The following is an 18,236-nucleotide window of genomic DNA, read 5'->3' as shown; positions in this document are numbered from 1 at the left end:
TAGGATTATCACAAAATGGCAGCGCCCTGGTACCTGTTTTCGCGTGCGTTTAATGGACGAAAACTCGGGTAAGGTCCATAGGAAATTTTTCTAAAATCGAGCGACTTAGGCTTAAAAACACATGGCCGACCCGTAGGGACAATAAAAATATTTGACCAAACCATTTCCCAACTATAGAAGATGTGGCCAGCACCCGGTAATGCAACACTCCACACGGCTGGCCTACCGCCACATGCCCCGTAAGAGGTAATGCAACACTCCACACGGCTGGCCTACCGCCACATGCCCCGTAAGAGGTATGGCCAGCCTCTGCTTACCCGACAACATTTAGGGCCAGGGTCCCCATGCCCAGCCTCCACGTGGCCAGGAAAGGGCATGGGTAAGTTTGCAGCAAACCGTGTTCGCAGTGTTCCCTCTTGGGATCTTTACCTGCGGTCAGGCTTCCAGTCGGCCAAACCACAATGGGCCATCTCCTTCCTCTACCCATGTAACGCCGAGCGACAAACCGGGCATAGAGTGTGGTTCACAATGGCTCCTCGCAGCCGACACGTGGGAGTCAGGCATAAGACACGGGCCCGACAAACATTGCCAAAATAAATAAATAAACCGGGCCGTGGCTGAGACCTGTAACTGCCTCTGGTGCCCCCTTCCAGGCATACCTGCCTACATTTGAAAATCAAAAATCTGAGATATATGCCCCGCCCACAGTCACACAAGACTCTGCCCATTTGCACATGGCTCCGCCCATTTGCACATGGCTCCGCCCACATATCAAAAAGGTAAACTCTTTTGGAATGTGATGTGACATCAGAAATTTGCAGTTCAAATTGAAATATGCATATTTCATTAAATTGGCTTTTCACAACCACCCAAATTGCATAGGACAAAAGGCATTCACTTTCCATAAAATCAACACGTTAAAATGTGCACATGTAAACTCCAAAAACCAATACAAAGGTTTCCCTGAATTTTGCAGTAACGAAATTGAACATTTCACCTTAGTCGTTTTTCATCAGGTTATTTAGTGCAGTGGTGAGTTGTCCAGCCTGCAAACCTGATGGTTGGGACTGAGTCCACCCTCTTAAAAATGTTGGTGGACTCAGTCCACCCACGTACCCTTCCCTGGTAATCTGGGCAAAGTCATTGCTGCAGAGACAAAGACACACCACCCGACAAACATTGCGCAAATAAATAAATAAACCGGTCCGTGGCTGAGGCCTGTAACTGCCCCTGGTGTCCCCTTGCAGGGGTCACCAGAGGCAGTAACAGTCCTCCCAACGTCCTGCTGTTTTTGCCGCGACCCGGTTTATTTATTTAGTTCTGCAATGTTGGTCGTGTACCAAACCCAACCAACATTGCGGAAATAAATTAATTAATTGGGTCCACGAACCCGACAAACATTGCGCAAATAAATAAATAAACCGGGCCGTGGCTGAGGCCTGTAACTGTCTCTGGTGCCCCCCTGCAGGGTCACCAGAGAAAGTAACAGTCCTCCCCACGTCCTGCTCCTCTGCCATGGCCCGGTTTATTTATTTATTTGGGCAATGTTTGTCGGGTCTGTGGATCCGATTAAGTTATTTATTTCTGCAATGTTTGGTTCCCGACAAACATTTCATAAATAAATAAATTAATCGGGTCTACGGACCCGGCAAACATTGTCCAAATAAATAAATAAACCGGGCCGTGGCTGAGGCCTGTAACTGCCTCTGGTGAGCCTTGTAGGGGTCACCAGAGGCAGTAACAGTCCTCCCCACATCCCGCTCCTCTGCCACGGCCCGATTTTATTTCTGCAATGTTGGTCTGGTACCATACCCGACCAACATTGCAGAAATAAATAAATTAATCAGGTCCACTGACTCTCTTGAGCCCCACGGGCCACTTCAAATGGCTTGGAGGGCCACATTGTGGCCCACGGGCCGTATGTTGGACAACCTTGCTCTATATCCTGCCAGGCTGTGGCCTTGTATCCTTTGTTGGCCCCTTGCACTTCATTTGCTTCTCAGTATTCACATCGTGGCCCTGCCACCAGGTGTTCCTCACCTCCTTCCAAGCTGCAACCTTGTCACACTGCATTCACTCAAAAAAGGTCCACTGTCTTCAAAAGTGCACATTTTTATTTCAATGTTTAAGTGTCCCTTCTGGTCGTAAATCAATGAGCCATTTGTTGTTCAATTTAGGTTTTCCTAAGCTCGGCATTCAATGAGAATTTTACTGTTCAAAGTAACATTCCTTGTTAGCTCTGTATTCAAAAACCACATCATGAATCTATACTGTAGACTGGAGTTCCTTCGCTGTCTCTTTGAAGCTCCCAGGAGCCTTGTTGCCCTCCCGACACTCACCGGTCTGCTGTACAAATACAAGGTCGTGCCCGTTCCATCGACAGCAAGGTTGGCACTCGAATCCCTGCTTCAGAAAATGGTCAAGGAAGGAACGATTGAGACCATCGAGTCCTCTGAATGGCTAAAACTGGTGGTCCTCATTAAGAAGAAATCCTCCAACGATTTGAGAGTGTGCATAGATCTACGCATCTGAACCTGGAGGTGGTCGGGGACAGTTTCCCCTTGCCCAGCATCAACAAAATCCTACTAATGATGAAAACTCGATATGCAAGATGCCTACCATCAGATAGATCTGTATGAGGCCTCACGCCCATTCAACACATTCATCACGCCATTCAGCACATTTCAATACACACAAGTGCCATTTGGGTTGTCATCCGCTGTGTCAGCATTTCAAAGATTGATGAACTCACTGCTGCACGGCATCGACAATGTGTCGTATTTCCAAGATGTACACCAAAGACATAGAAACCCATGAGAGAGTGCTCGGAGAAGTTCTTGGCAAACTACAGAGCGCAGGAGTCCACCTGCGCCACGAGAAGTGCATAATTGGAGCCAGCAAAGTAGAATACTTGGGTTACCGCATCTAAAAGGAAGGAGTGAACCCCAAAAAAAACCCTGTTACAAGCTATAGTTGATGTCCCAGCTTCGATTTCAAAAGATGACTTTGGTCGTTCCTGGATCTCGCAGGGTATTACGCAAAGTTCGTTCCCAGATACTCCTTTGAGAGACCTCCTGAAGAAAGGTACGGAGTACACATGGGAATCGCAACAAGTCGAGGCCTTCGCTGAAATCAAGAAGAGAATCCTACATTCACCGTGTCTCAAACCATTCAATCCCGAATGGGAAACGTACATGACAGACGCCATTGCATACAGCTTGGGTGCCACCCTCACCCAAAAAAAGGGAGACACTGAGAACATCTTTGCCTTCGTGTCAAAAGCACTGGCCACCTCAGAGAAAAACTACTCAACGGCCAAGAAGGAGATGCTAGTGTGCGCCTGGGCTGTGGAGTATTTCAGGTCGTACGTTAGGTGAACCAAATTCCGCTTCGTCACTGACCACAAACCCCTGGTGCACATGTTGAGCACCGGCGGCACTAAAATGGCGACGCCACACCTAGCAAAAATCACTGCCAAGCTACAAGAGTATACGTATGAGATAACCCACATTGCAGGCTGGAATAACGCCCAAGCGAACTGCATGTCCAGGTTACTGGATCAAAGTACCCTGGGGACTACATTTCTGGAAGACTTGTGCGTTGTGGCATCTATAGAAGATCTAAGAAACAAAGACTTCATGGAGATGAGCGAGTCTCATTGGTAAGAGCAGAATGGGCCCGCAAAGTTAGCCCAGTAAGAGAGCAGTCACGGAACGTCTGCGACCCTTTCGGAAAGTGGGCGATGAAATCACAGAAATGGATGGATAATTCCTCCAAGAGGCATCTGCAAGGTGATATTGTGTAGAGCGCATGCAGGTAATCTAGGCAGCCATATGACACGACGCAGAGTGCGTGACACGTATTGGTGGACCAAGAAGTAAGGGCAATGATCGAAAGATGCCATGAGTGTGCAAACAGCAACAAAAGACTAAAGGTGAGGCAAGCACTCATGATACCCACAGAAATCCCTCCCAGCGTCTGGCATAAAATATGACTGTCATAGAAGTACTCAGCTCCGTCTTTCAAAGAGAAGGTCTCCCCAAAGAGATTGTAACGGAAAATGGAGTGCAACTAGTGTCCAGAGAGATGGAAAGCTTTCTAAAAATGCACACTATCCGTCAGTTGAGAGCAGAGACGAAACAAACCGCACACACAACAGAAGGCTAGGTTAAACAACAGTATCACTTAGCAAAAAGAAGTTTGCTCCGGATACAGATTGAACAGAAGGATCTTAGTCTGTTTTTTGAAAACCTCAAAAGAGGAAGCTCGTCTCACATCGGGCGGCAGCTTATTCCAGGCAGAAGGCACCTGGACATCAACGGTGGTTCCACCGATGCTTGTACCTGGGTTGCACCAATTTATGCGGGTCGTAGGAACGTAAAAAATGACCTGGTTGAAAGATTGTAAGGCGATTGGCTAGGTATTGCGGGGCCTTGTTGTTACAGCACTCAGAGATAAGAACTTGTGTGTAATCCGATGTTGAATAGAAAGCCAGTGCAGTTCACTTCTGGCCTCGGTAACGTGGTCTCTCCTGGATAGCCTGTAACAGCCCTTCTGCGTAACTTGAAACGCCCGGATGTTGGCTTATGAGGTACCTGCCAACAATCTGAGGACTAAGCACGTAGGGAAAGCACTACACACTCGGATGGGAGATGTAGTTCAACAGACGCTGGACGGCGATCAAAACAAGAATGAAAGAGCAGCTCTATGCAAATCACGCAAGAAAAAGTAATGAAAATACCAGAGTAACACTTAGAACAAAAATGTCATTTAAAATTCATAAAAGGTTCAATAAATATTTGACTAACACGGACTTAAAAATATAAGCAACTAAATGATGCCAGCAACGTATTGACAATGCAGAGCAAAACAGATAACAATGATAACAGATAACAATGATAACAGATAACAATGATAACAGATAACAATGTAGCAATGTATCGATTGATGTGCTTTGCACCCTGAAGTAAACTGCACTGAAAATGGGTGCGTGTGGCTGGTTGACATACCCCAGCACAGACGTTGGGGGGAGGTGAGAGTTGGTGTACTGCGGCATACTGGGATCTTATGTGCTCTCCCCCCCCTTACCTGGCGCCTCACCCTGGTGTGGTGTAGTTCGTTGTGCTGCATTTCGGTGCAAATATCTTGGAAATCATGCATCCTAGGGGCTTGAAACACGAGGTCCCATAGGGATCTCGAGTTTTGTTCCTCGTGATGGGGCCCGTCCTTCTACAACCACATTGATGTTTCGCCGATTTCAGGCAACTGTCTGATGTGTGAAGGCGCTAAAATCCGGGGAAAGGAGTGAGGTGTCCAAACGTCTTGTAGCCAGTAATGGCAGGTAACCATTCACAATTTGGTGCAGATTGGTGAAACGGTGTGGAATTGTATAAGGAACAACGCTTTGCCAAGCCACAAACTCATTTTGACTTGTGCTGCAATCCGGGGAAAGGGGTGGGGTGAGGTGTCCAAATGTCATGTAGCCAGTGTTGTCCGGAGGGTCCTAACGGGTAACTATGCAAAATTTGCTACAGTTTGGTGAAACTGTGTGGCATTGTATAAGGAACAATGCTTTGCCACAAACGCACACACAACTTTTTACTATTTTGTATATATAAAGGAAACACCATGGTTTACATCTGGTTGATAACCAAAATAGTATTTTGCCTGCTGTATTAAGTGCTCATTTTATTAGTCTTAGACTTGTGATGCCATCATGGTCAAAGAGGTTATGTGAGATCATGCAATGTTATGAGGGGTGTATGGCTCCGGTGGCTGTAAGGGTGGCTAATAGAATCCCAGTTGCATTTCCAAGAGATTTACACTTACCTGTTATCGGTGCCAGGAGTCCTTAAATTGATGGTGTTTCTCAAACCCGCTTTAGCTCCAATTTGTTAAATATAAATACTAAGGAAAAGAAATGCACCGCAGGTCAGGGTTTTTTCTTCGAGCACATGCATGCTTTAATGTTGCAAATGAAAAGGTTTTTTGTTGTTACATCATATGGTAGAGTGCATGAATTTTGCCATTTCTGTTCACATCCTCCCACAGTTCTTAGGACAAGTTCCTAACTTACATATAAATGTGCCTGTAAACCTATAGATCTCCTTATCTCGGTTGCTGACCACTCTTGGTTAGTGGAAACGATAGACACTGTGCTGCATCTTGCTGTGATGTTCATAAGGCCAAACTCTCTGCTACATTTCAGACCACCAGGCCTGGACTGCATTTGCTTCCAGATATCTCTATGATTTGATTTTGATATATTTATAGAGCAAACCGGGCAAACTAAATGGCATGTGTGCGCAGGTGGAAAAGGCCATTCATACGAGGTTGGGAAATGTGATGAACCCTGCAGAGTCTTGACAAAAACCCTACTTAAAGTCTCCTCCCAGGTGGCCTGGGGAAGGCAGTCACTACCTGATTCCGACCCTGGAGGTGGTGTTACCTGGGAGGATCACCTGGGAGGAGAAGGTCCCCTAGGGTACGAGAGGACTCCGTTAGGGAAACACATTATTATGTTTCCTCTGAGTCTATAATGGCCTGTTGCCAGAAGAAGCTTTTCTTCCCCATAGCTAATTATCCTGAAACGGTTATATATTGGAAGTAGAAATTATTTCCCCAAGGTTAAGCATAATTGTAGAGTTAAAAGCTCCCGTGTTCAACAAGGAAATATGACAGATGAATCTGTGAATATCACCATATTAGATTCTGAAAGTCATAAATTCCCTAAAAAGCAAAATCATTCGGTAAAACCTTATTACACTCCTTTTAAAAAGGGGCTTAGGGATAGAATCAAAGTTCGTAACAATTATTCCTTATGCATATGGATACAGATGCTTTGAACTGCAGTTTGCAGACCACTAAGATTAATGACCCCCTCCTGAGGGAGACTGAGGGGCATAAAATACCCCTCAGGTGCAGGCCATAGAGAGTAGCATAAGTAGTTGATGGTGGAGTGCTTGCTGTGACTCCACAGCAAGATTGCAGATGAAGAAAAGCAGAGACGCCAGAACCGATTACTTTAGCTGTATGGATGACGGTTCAGTGAGGGCCTCTTCCTTGAGAGAGACTGCAGAGGTTGTGCAGCGGGAAGAGTTTTATGCTTTCCCCCTTAGGATCATGCTTGCAGAGATTTTGCAGCTGGAAGCGTGAAGTTGGAACAATCTCCCCAAAACAGAACAGGCCTAGGTGGCAGGCGAGCACCTGACAGCCAGTGGAGGAAGGAACACTTCAATTTCTAAAGGCTCGGCACGAAGAAAACTGAGCGAGGCAGTTTTCCAGTCTGCGTGAAGCAGAAGAAGCAGAGAGCCCAACAGCAGCGAAGCGACTGGACATGCAAGCCAAACCTGGTGAGTTCACTTGAATACTGTGACCTCTGAGTGCTCCGTGATGGCCCGCTAGCTGAATGCAGACCTTATTAATACCGAACTAATGAGAAAACAACTATGTGCCAGAAAAGTAAATACTGTATAAATCAAACTGGTGAAAATCTAAGAGCTATTTATGTTGAATGTCACGCTGATATGAAGGGATGAATAGGAGTAAGTGGCAGAACCATTGTATATTTAAAGGTCAGAACAAGTGCAAACAACACTCAGTGGGCAATATTTCTAAAACCCAAGCCAGCAACTATTGCCAATGCAAAAGAGGGCAATAGTGAGTCTATTTAAATAGAACCAACATTGCCATTATCAAAAGGGGGAAGTTAAGCAACGAGCTGTATATGAACCCTATTGTAAAAGAGAAAGCGAGTTAATAGAAATAACTGGCCTAAACAAGCATTGCATAAGACAAATAGGAGCAGGCTTGGGAGAAACCCAGTATCAGCACTTGGTTAAAACCATAGTGGGACAGCAAGAGTGGCATGAAGGCTACCCTTCTGACAGAAGGTGTGCAGGAGAAGAGGCGCATAAACTGCATTACATGTGGCAATTATAAGTTTGGAACAAACAGCACCAATGTGGCTCATGCTTTCCCAGAAGAAGTAGTCCACACTGAGTTTGTGGAAAGTCAAAGACTTTATAAGTTATACAAAGCAGAACTGTGCCACAGAGGTATTTGTAGTAGTAGTAGTAGCAGTAGTTTCCCGTTGCCCTGGCAGGAGAGTGCACCAGGGCAAAGTCCTTTGTAGTTAAGGCCTGAAAGGTGAGTAGACCAGGTGAAACTTTTTGGAGTACTGTGGTATTACTAAAGGTTTTAAAGAAGAAGTGCCAAGACTACCAAAGATCATGATTAATTGTTGTGGAATTATCTTGGCTAATCAACATTATTGATGAGTGCATTATGAACTATGGAAGCATCATCCTGACAGAAGAAGTATTTACATTGACATAAATGCACTCTGAAATTACATCCTTTTGTTGCAAAGAACTAATTGCAGATGAGAGTGCATTGTGAACTATTGCAGAATCATTCTGACAGAGGTATTTTTGTTGATATGTATACCCTGTGGAATTATGCCTGTTTGTTTCCAAGAGGTTGTTGTGTGGGATTCTCTACCATCACTGGAGAGACAAAGGACTTGCTGGACAATTTTTGAAGTAGTTGTGTGGAACTCTCTATCACCAGTGAAGAGGCAAAAGACTTATGGAGCATTTCTGAACTGTTGGTTATTCACAAGTGGGAGACATACCATGGAAGAGGAACTTTATTGAACTTAGTTATATCACTGGATTTCCTTATGCTTTTGAATCACTGATTGGAATCCTGAGTGAATCTGGGCAAGTGGGAGTTCACCCAGATTACAAGGTGGCACTATTACAAAGTCTTCTAGATCATGGTTTATTTTAGCCATGATTAAACTGCTTTGTGTTTCCTTTAGCTTGTTTTATATGTAGGGAAATCCTTGTTGGGTTAGGGATAGTAGAGTGTTCATCAAACCCTCTTGAGTTTAATAAAATGATATGTTTTAAAAAGCCTTCACAAAGTTGTTGGCCTCACATTTCTGACCCCTCACTGAAACCACATAAGAAAAGGGTTAGGGGAGAAGAAGAGTTCTTATGAAGGTGTGAGGCGCCCAGGAGTTTCACCTCTGTTTTAGAGGAATTTAGAGGGATTCAACTTAAGGCCAGTGGATAAGATCCAGTCTTCCACAAGTTTCCAGCAGGAGCTACGTTTGTGAAAATCCTTGTGTGGGTTAGGCACTTTAAAAAAAACAACTGGGTATCATCTGCTTATGAGTGATGCATGACATGGAATAGATGTTGAAAGATAAGATCCCAATTTAACAGCCTGAGAGCAGTTGGTAACAAAAGAATGAAACCACCTTGGTGTTGTTTTTCCAATGCCGGTCAGATTTTTTAACTGAAAAGGCATGGTAATTTGGTTGAAGTCCAATGAAAGGTCTATCGTTACATGTAAGGAGAGATGTCCCTCCTCAGCCCACCCAGGTATGTCATCCCAAACATATATTAGAGATATCCCCATCCTATGTATGAGGTGAAAGCCATATTCAAGGCTATTCCAAACCTTAAAATGTTCCAAGTAGTCCTGCAATTGGGATGTAAGTATTTGTTCAAGAAACGTGGGCATCGAGGGTCCACCTGCAATTTGGCAAAATTGACTTCGCAGGCCAGGGTCCACAGAAAGTGTTTACAACAAGGGGAAAGAGCCTGCTTCAAGACCAGTGGCATAATTCCTGGACTAACTAAAATGTTTAAAAAACTGCCAACAGGAACAGCCAGAAGGCTAGAATATAACCGCGTAACCCGAGTTGGAAGGACATTGATAGAATTACAGGTTGGTTTTAAAGACTGTAAAAGCGAGGTAATGTGTATTATAAATAGCATGAAGGGAGCAGAAGAATAAAAATCAGTAGAAATAAGGGGCATTGGATTCTTTTACTTGGCTTTAATCTCATCTTCAATGGCTAAATATTTGGGTGTACATTTTATTTTAAATAGCTGACAAGCTTCAAATATGGCTTTGAGGAGCTAGAGGCACACTGCTGATTGGAAAAAGGCAATGAAGAATAAATGATACTTGATAATAAATCCCTTGTTTCATTAAGGGCTTGTTCAACCTAGGTTTTCAAAAAGGTGGATTTGGCCTTGAAAACATTTGTTTTATATATTCCTTAGTGCAGTTTTAAGCTTTCCAAGGGATTCGCCATCCCTTCAGTTCCTCCAAGTATTTGCCGATCTGCAACATACAGATATAGGAAGTTTAAGTTGAGGAGTAAAACAATGGTCCTTAGACTAATCAGGAAGAAAATAATGTGATGGACCCTACTGGTTAAACAATCCTTTAGAAACTGAGTGGCACTGATTAAAATACATGGCAGAAATTTGGTCAGAACACAGGTAGAGTAGCCACCTATTCATCTCCATTTATCTTTACAGGTTTGCTTTTGCTCTGACTTAATATTGGGGAACTATCCCTATGGAGGAGTTTCGGGCATGGCACTGGAGCCTGACTTTAAAGTCTCAAAATGATCACTTCAGGGAACATGAAAGGTATTGATAAGATTGATAGACAGAATGCTGCCTAGAATTAGATCAATACAGCAGCCTTTAGATTGATTGACAGAGGACAGAAAATAGTTAAGTTCACGATCATAGAGTTTATTATGCAATCGGACAGCTTCAAGGTTGTCAGGACCTTCATGCTAGCTAACAAGTAGGCCTTTTTTCCAACCCAAAGTTTTATAAACTTTTTATTAAAGAAAAACAGGGGTTGGAAAAAAGGCCTACTTGTTAGCTAGCATGAAGGTCCTGACAACCTTGAAGCTGTCCGATTGCATAATATACTCTATGAATCATGAACTTAACTATTTTCTGTCCTCTGTCAATCAATCTAAAGGCTGCTGTATTGATATAATTCTAGGCAGCATTCTAAGGTGGGATTTCCCTACCTAATGAAACTAATGGTAGCCTGTGTCAGGAAGCTCAAGCAAATGTCTGCCTGTGCCCGAAACCTATACTTGCCCCCACATCGAATTGTATACAATGTGTAGGGCACTCAGCATCAAAATGAGAAGTGTTCACATAAAAGTTCAGAGTTAATTCCAGCTCTTGGTTGGAAAAGGGGTTTCCCTTCTTTAGGATTCAGTAGAGTTCACGTTACGAAAAAAGAGGGGTTCCCTTCCCCAAGCTGTCAAGTCTCTCAATGTTCCAAAATAACACTAGTCACTCAAAAAAGGGGGTTACCTTTGCCAAGCTTTCAAGTATCTAAATGTTTCAAACAACACAATTTCTAGGGACACTTCCCATCTCTTCTGGCTTGGTTGCCTTTCACCAATTGCACCAATATCATAGAGTGTAGCTCTCAATCTCAATTCATTCAGGCTTTCCTTTATATTCAATCACAAGCTTATTGGTAAGTTAAGTGGATTTTCCAATAAGGGGGTGTACTCGGTCAAGGTGCAGTTGTCGGACCACACTGCCCACTCATTACAGGTCAGGCAAACCGACACACCTTACTTGCTTCTTCTTTACAGGCACCCTGCCACTGTTTCAAGTACCACAGTTCCTTATATCATTACGGTTCTTGCAAATGCTTGTTTTGTCAAGTTTTGCAGTTGCTTTTTATCGGGTTATTGCACCAAACTGCTTTCAAACCAATTGGAATTCAAACACACTTGCTTTCTTTCATATCAATGTTTAAAAATGTTTCATTTTGTTCAAATCAGTCAGACTGAATAAACCAACAAGTTCCCAGTTTACTCTCCTGCTGAAAACTGGTACCCGGTTCACGGGAGTATTCACAAGTTCAAATATTACTGATTCCCTGGTCATTTCATGGCTTTGTCATTTTCCTCTCTTTTCACAATTCAGTATTCAAAATAAATCCTTTCCTTTGGATTTTCTCAGCAGTTTCGGGTTATCGTGATTATCAAAAGTGTTCCATTGAATCTGGACTGCCTTTCACATAGCCCACATGGTCCTTCGCTCACTCGCAAGTGATATATCTGCAGCAACCACCCAGCCCACACCTCAACGTCCTGGAGTCATTCAGCTTTCTCTGACTCGCTGGATACTGTGACAAATCTGAGGGCATTCTTACATCTACTCCTCATGGATCCTCTGCGCAGGTGGCCAGGGAAAGGCCATCGCTTTTGGAGCCTAATCCAGGGGGTGGAGGAGCGAGGAAGGATAGCAGCCGAGGAACATCGCTGCAGACGGGTGAGTGTCAGCAGAAGCACTCAGGAGCCAGGGGGGCATTCCTAGTGAATGGTGAAGCAATAATACCTCACCGAACAAAAGGAAACTTACAATTAAAGCTGCTTGAGCCATATTGAATACCGAACCAAATGGGAACTTAATATTAAGCATATTGAACACTTATTGAACAACGAATTGAATTAAACTTTGCCCATTGTGCACAATTGAACATTTATTAAATAACAAACTGAGTGAAACTTAACCATTGAGCATACCACATATCTGGTAAATACAGAGCAGAATGAAATCACAAATTTAAGCATGTGGATTATAAGGCTAAGTGAAGTTTATGGGCAAAGCTGGTGATAAAAGACAGCCAAAGGGAAAGTGCCCATGTGGCAGCAACATAAAAGAAACTAAGTACACCAGTGTGAAAGAGTGCGATAAAAGGTGGGACCGAAGTAAGACCACCACTAAATAAACTTTATGAAAAATTGCAGTGCAACTAGGCCAAAGACTGGCAAAAGTTGTGTGACATACTCTGGCAGAGACGGAGGGCTACAAAGAAGAAGCCAAAGAAGTGTAAATAACATATATAAACCCAAGAGGGCACAAAAAGAGGGATCCTGGTTGCGTGACCTATGGTGGGTGGACCGTGTGGTCCGACAACTGCGCCTAGACCAGCGAGCCCTGAACTGTGAGAACCAAAAGACATATTGGAATAAAACCCAGAAGGGGCACTGCCAGTGCATGGATGAGGCAGTCCAGGAATATGATCAAGCTGATCTGAAATTGTGTTCAACTTTTTGTTTGAAAGAGTGAAATACTTATAACTGGTGGAGTTGAAGTCTTGAGGAAGGGAGTCCTGAGACATGAGACATTACGGGCCTAATTCACAGAAGCGTTGTATAATGGTGCAATCCCATAGGAAAACGCTCTGTGAATCAGGCCGTACATCTTTGAACTATTGTTTGGAACTTGGGGAAAGGGACCCTGAGGATTGTGTGCAACTGTTTAACTTAAGTGGAAGAAAGGTAATTCTAAGACTTTTGTGAAACCTTCTTGAACTTGTGGAAGAGAGCTGAAGAAGAAGCTGAGAGCTGGAAGCCGCTCAGAATTTTTGTGTTGAACACTATTCCTTTTGACTTTGACATCCCTACACATTGGTTGGCATTAGTTGTGAGGGTAAGGATAGATTTTGGACACAGACAGACTTTTAAGTGGAACTCTTTGATTCAGACTTTCCTTATTTTCGTTCAGGTAGGGAAATCTTTTGTCTGAATTTTAAGTCTGTTGTCTGTGTCTTACTTCTATGATGCTTTCACAGTACGCTGCCTTCAGGTGCTGTTCTCCATGGCGGCAGACTTGCTGTGGCTGTGAGGAATCAACCTCCGGGGGCATCAGTGGTCCAGGAATGAATATCGGTTTCTAAACCATCAATGAACCTCACACCTCTAGTACACCAGAAGGGATCCGAACAGATTGGAATACAGGTACATTGTAAGACCTCCTTGTCCAATTTTAGTACCGTGGACTAATAAGGTCGTGGATCGTTGGTTAGTTGCAACACAGCGAAAATACAATTATTACTCAATGATAAAAGGTACTGTCCAGTGAAGGCTGTATAAAAAAATACTTTATTATTACTACAACAGACTGTTCTAGCACACTACAATTACAAAACCCACTGTAAAAGAACACAGAGGACAGACAGTTTCACAAAGGAAAGGGATGTACTCTGGATACTGACAGGAGGGGAGTTGGTAAAGCAATCAGTCGTACTGTTCAAGATTATTTGGTTTCAACACCAAAGGGGCAAAGGGTTCTAACTGTCTCTAGGGGCCTTCAGAGAAGGACCAGAGGGGCAGAACCACAATGCACCTGGTGCTGAAGAAGTTCTTGGTGCTCGACAGTGGCGAGGCGGTTCCAGGGCTCTCCGCAGCCTGTGAGACAGTTAGTGGCGGGAGACAGCTGCGGCTACCAGGTGGCAGGCAGTTCAGCAAGCCAGGCTGGATGGAAGTCTGCAGGCTGTCCGGCAGGACAGCTCAGGGCCAAGAATCGTTGTCTCTGTTGTGCTGGTTGGCGGATCTGGAATGCTGGTCGAGGCGTCTCGGATGGCTCTTGTGACTGCAGCGTGACAACAGTGTGCAGTGCAGCCGGATGCGGTTCGCAGACTCGACTGTCTCAAAATTGTCCTTAAAAAGATTGACGATGGATGATGCTTGTGTGGTACTCCTCTTAACTTCTTTGCAGGTCTCGTGTCCTTTCAAGGTGGATGGCTCAAAGCTCTGGAGGGTGTTAGCAGGCAACGGCCTTGTACTTTGTCCAGAGACTCTCCGGCACTTCCAACCTAGGTAGCTTGCTGTCAGAACCTAGCAGGGCACGCTGAGTGCTGGCTGGGTACCAGATCTGGAGCTGCTGGCTGGGTTCTCTGAGTCCGGTATCTCCCTCTGTTCCCTGGGAGATGTTTAGGGGAGGGATCTTGGTTCCCACTTGGAATTCCTGGCCTTCCGTCACTGGCTAGCGGAAGATGTAAGGTAGACTGTACCTTCTTATGATCTCATCAGTGAGGGGCCCAGCCCTCTTTTAAAACCAAACGGTGCACAGGGATTGGTGTAGGCCAAGCCTAACTTAAGTGAACCAATCCTGGGTCTCCACCAACAATATTCAATGATGCTTCACGTCAGAACCAGGGCACTTGGCAACAGACAAGGGAAGGATGACAACATCTACTTCTAAGTCTGTCTGCTGTACATCAAAGTGTCTTCATAATTAACTGAGCCTTATGTGGTGCTTGATCACAACATGAGCCTCCTTTGAAGTAGGGGGTTGCCGGCAGACTTTCGTCTCCTACAATTCACATACTTCCCTACTCCGAAAGGAGTGATTCCACACAGAACATTCACTGCCCTTTCATACCAAGGAGGAGTGTTAGTACTAATTTGACACATTGCATTATAAAGAGGTGTTGGTGTCTGGTCTCTATTGTCACTTCCTGCAACCAGACCTTCCTGAGACCTGCTAATTAACATTCTTCAGTATTCGCCACCACCAGCAAGGTTTGACAATGGAGATGCAAATCCATGGGGCCTTGAAAGTCTAATCAGGCTGCCCACGGTCAACAGCTTTTCATGTACCCATGGCTGTCAGGTGTCAGCTCACATGACAGGGGAGGGCGGCGCTGGTAAACTGTGTTTTCCCAGAGTACAAGACTATTTTTCTGCTCTGCGGTGAGCATGAAAAATATGTGCAGGAGTGGCCCCACATATTGTCGGAGTTTGTTCTCCCATCATTCATTATTTTAAACAAACAAAAAAAGCCAAGGCGAGTGCACTCTTCCCGTGTGGATGGTTGAATCCCTCATAGTCGCTGCTACTGGCTCGGCACGCCTCTTCTCCGGGATCTCCGCCACCTCGGTTGAATGGAGGGGGTGTCTCTCTGACTCCAGGAGGTATGCAGACCAGCGCTTCTACCGGAGACCTTCCAGGTACTCCTGCCACAATCTGCTTCCGCTGCAGCGACTCTGCAGCTCATAGGTGCTTTTGGTACACGTCTCACTGGCTTCACCGCCAGCTTTTCCTGCAAGCGTTCCACAGGCGGTCTTATTAGCCTCACCTGAGTGAGCGATTTATACTGTCCCCTTGGCTTAGGTGCATTCAATCTTCATTTACTACATAACGGTCCTGGTACTCGGCATCCCTCTTCCTCCTCTTTTCCTGGCCACCTGGAAGGAAGATATCTTGGGGAAAGAAGTGAGGGCGCCCTCAGATTCCTAACAGTGGGCAGAAGGGCTAAAAGTAGCTTTGCCGGATTTGAGTTTCTGATTAATTACAGGCTCTGGGGGAAATATTCCCCATCCCACAAATGAGGGTGAGAAAGACCTCATTGAACTACATATTAGTGCAGTATATTAAACTTTGTCAGTAGCCAAAAAAGAAAATACAAATACAATAACCTCAAAAAATACTTTTTTTCTAGTGAACAAAAACTCATTACCCAGCCGCTGTGCCCACAACAGGTAGTGTAGCACCCCAGAACAGGCCTAACTATCCTTAGCATAAGTGCAAAGCATTGATTTCAGTATTTTCATGCCTAGGGTTTGCCATACTCTTCAGGGTCTATAAAGAAGTGCAGTCCCACAAGTATCAAATGGATAGGAAAGGAAAAAAGGAAAGGATGTGACCCTATGGACAAGAAGACCTAGAAAACCCAGTAGAAATCCCCACTCTTCCCCTCTTTCCCTATCCTCCCCTTTCTCTTGCTTAGCGTCTAGAAGCAAGTTACTATAAACTGGTTATAAATAAGTAAGAACTGAAGAGTCCCAGGCTTTGCACAGTGAGAGCCCTTCTTAGTTGTATCAACTTCTTTCTACAGACATTCCACTGGTTAACAGCGAAGGCTACGGGGATGAACGTCCTACTATGTGAACTCTAGTTAGCGGAATGATAGCCTATTTATTCAACATAAGCTGGATGCCATTATTTTAATGTTGCACCATCGTACCTTGTAAGCCCATATGCACATATGTGGCACTGTTTTCAAGTGATGTTGATTGACAGGCTGTTGGGGCTGAAAAACATGTATACATGAGTGAAGCTGTAACAATAGTTATATGAGGTCAGTCCAATAAACTAAGAATCATGTGTCTACCATATGGCTTCTGTTGGCTAAATAATCAGTTCTCTGTTGGGTACTTGAACTTTATTGAATCCTTGGACCAGATAGTCACTGGATAACTTCAAGAACCTCACATATTAATAACTGAAGTTTCCTTAGGTAAGTCTGTGTAATCCCAACCTAGTAAAGCTGTCCCTTCCATTTCATAGACTAAACCCAATTGCTGGTACTCAGACTTTATCCCAGTCCAGTAGCTCTTGTCTTGTCTTGTTTTTATTTTTTACAAATATATTTATGTATATTTGTAATCAGTTATAAAACTTTTACAAAATACAATTCACTAAAAACAAATTACAATCAATGACAACATATACATTTCATCCTAAACATTATCCTTATTCAAAATTGAACATTCACCTTATTAGTTTAACATATCAAAATGAGAACAATTGTATAGAACACAGGGTATAAATGCATGATACTAAAACATTTTTTTTTTTAAATATGAAAAAGCTAGTCCACATTCTAGACAGTTAAAACACCTATAGACTCATCAGAATAGGAATATTGGACATTGTACTCATCAACAATTAATGGGTCATTACACTCTCTCATTGCAGTGGAATTTTGGGAGCAATTTACTTATTATTCCCCAAAGCATAAATAAGGCGAGATGCATTGTCACATTATCTGTGTTTAAGCAATGAGTCTAAAAAGCATCCGTTTGGATAGTCTCAGAACTATGCACGAGACTACTACTAATGTGGTCATTATCTCTGGGCCCAGCCCCACACAATCAGTTAACAAATGTTGAGTCGTCTCTTTTATCAATATACGTTTAGAAAGCAAACATAATATCAATGATACAATATCGCCATTGTACATAAACAAACAGAGCCATGGCATGGATACGTCTCAATTTTCTGGCAGAGCACACACATTTATGATGCAGCAGTACAGTGTGAGCAAGTGAAGAGCAAGAGACAAACATGTCAATCCACAATATCCTGCACATGAGTGCCATTAAATGAGTGTCCACTAAAGCGTGACCAGTGGTCTCTGGGTGGAGAAACTTGGTTAGCTATATCCGTAAGTGTTTGTTCCTGTTTGCTATACAAGGTAATATCAGGTTACACTTTGGCAAGGACATAGTTATCAGTCGTTTCAATATCATGCTGTCCGCACCAACACATTTCAGACCAGTTTCCCCATTCCCTGCAAAACACCGTAAAGGCCTATCCCAGGAGATCAATCAGAAGGAATCTCGGCAATAGCAACAATTCTGCCCTATATTTCTGACCAAAAAAAGGATGATCAGTGGACTTGCCCAGCCATATGTAGACGAGTGGATCATCTGGGATGACACCTAGGGAATTTTACAGTATTGTTTAATTTTTTATTTGTGAATGGTTTGTCAAAAAACTGTACAAAAAGAAAATACATTAATAAAAATATCTTCAGAGTCCATAAAACAATCTGGATTACACATATTGACAATTTATATTACATTTATAA

General features: G+C 43.7%; 1 protein-coding gene across 1 annotated transcript in view; it reads left to right on the top strand.

Moving 5' to 3' along the window:
- Positions 1-18,236, top strand: part of SFXN5 (sideroflexin 5) — a 1,920,751-nt gene that overhangs the window by 222,457 nt on the left and 1,680,058 nt on the right. The window lies entirely within an intron of this gene.

The sequence above is a fragment of the Ambystoma mexicanum genome, chromosome 6q (genome assembly GCF_040938575.1).
Source record: "Ambystoma mexicanum isolate Mex_15411 chromosome 6q, UKY_AmexF1_1, whole genome shotgun sequence".
In the NCBI taxonomy this organism is placed as follows: domain Eukaryota; kingdom Metazoa; phylum Chordata; class Amphibia; order Caudata; family Ambystomatidae; genus Ambystoma; species Ambystoma mexicanum.
Note: the sequence above shows the minus strand (reverse complement) of the source record. Positions and strands in the feature narration are given on the sequence as shown.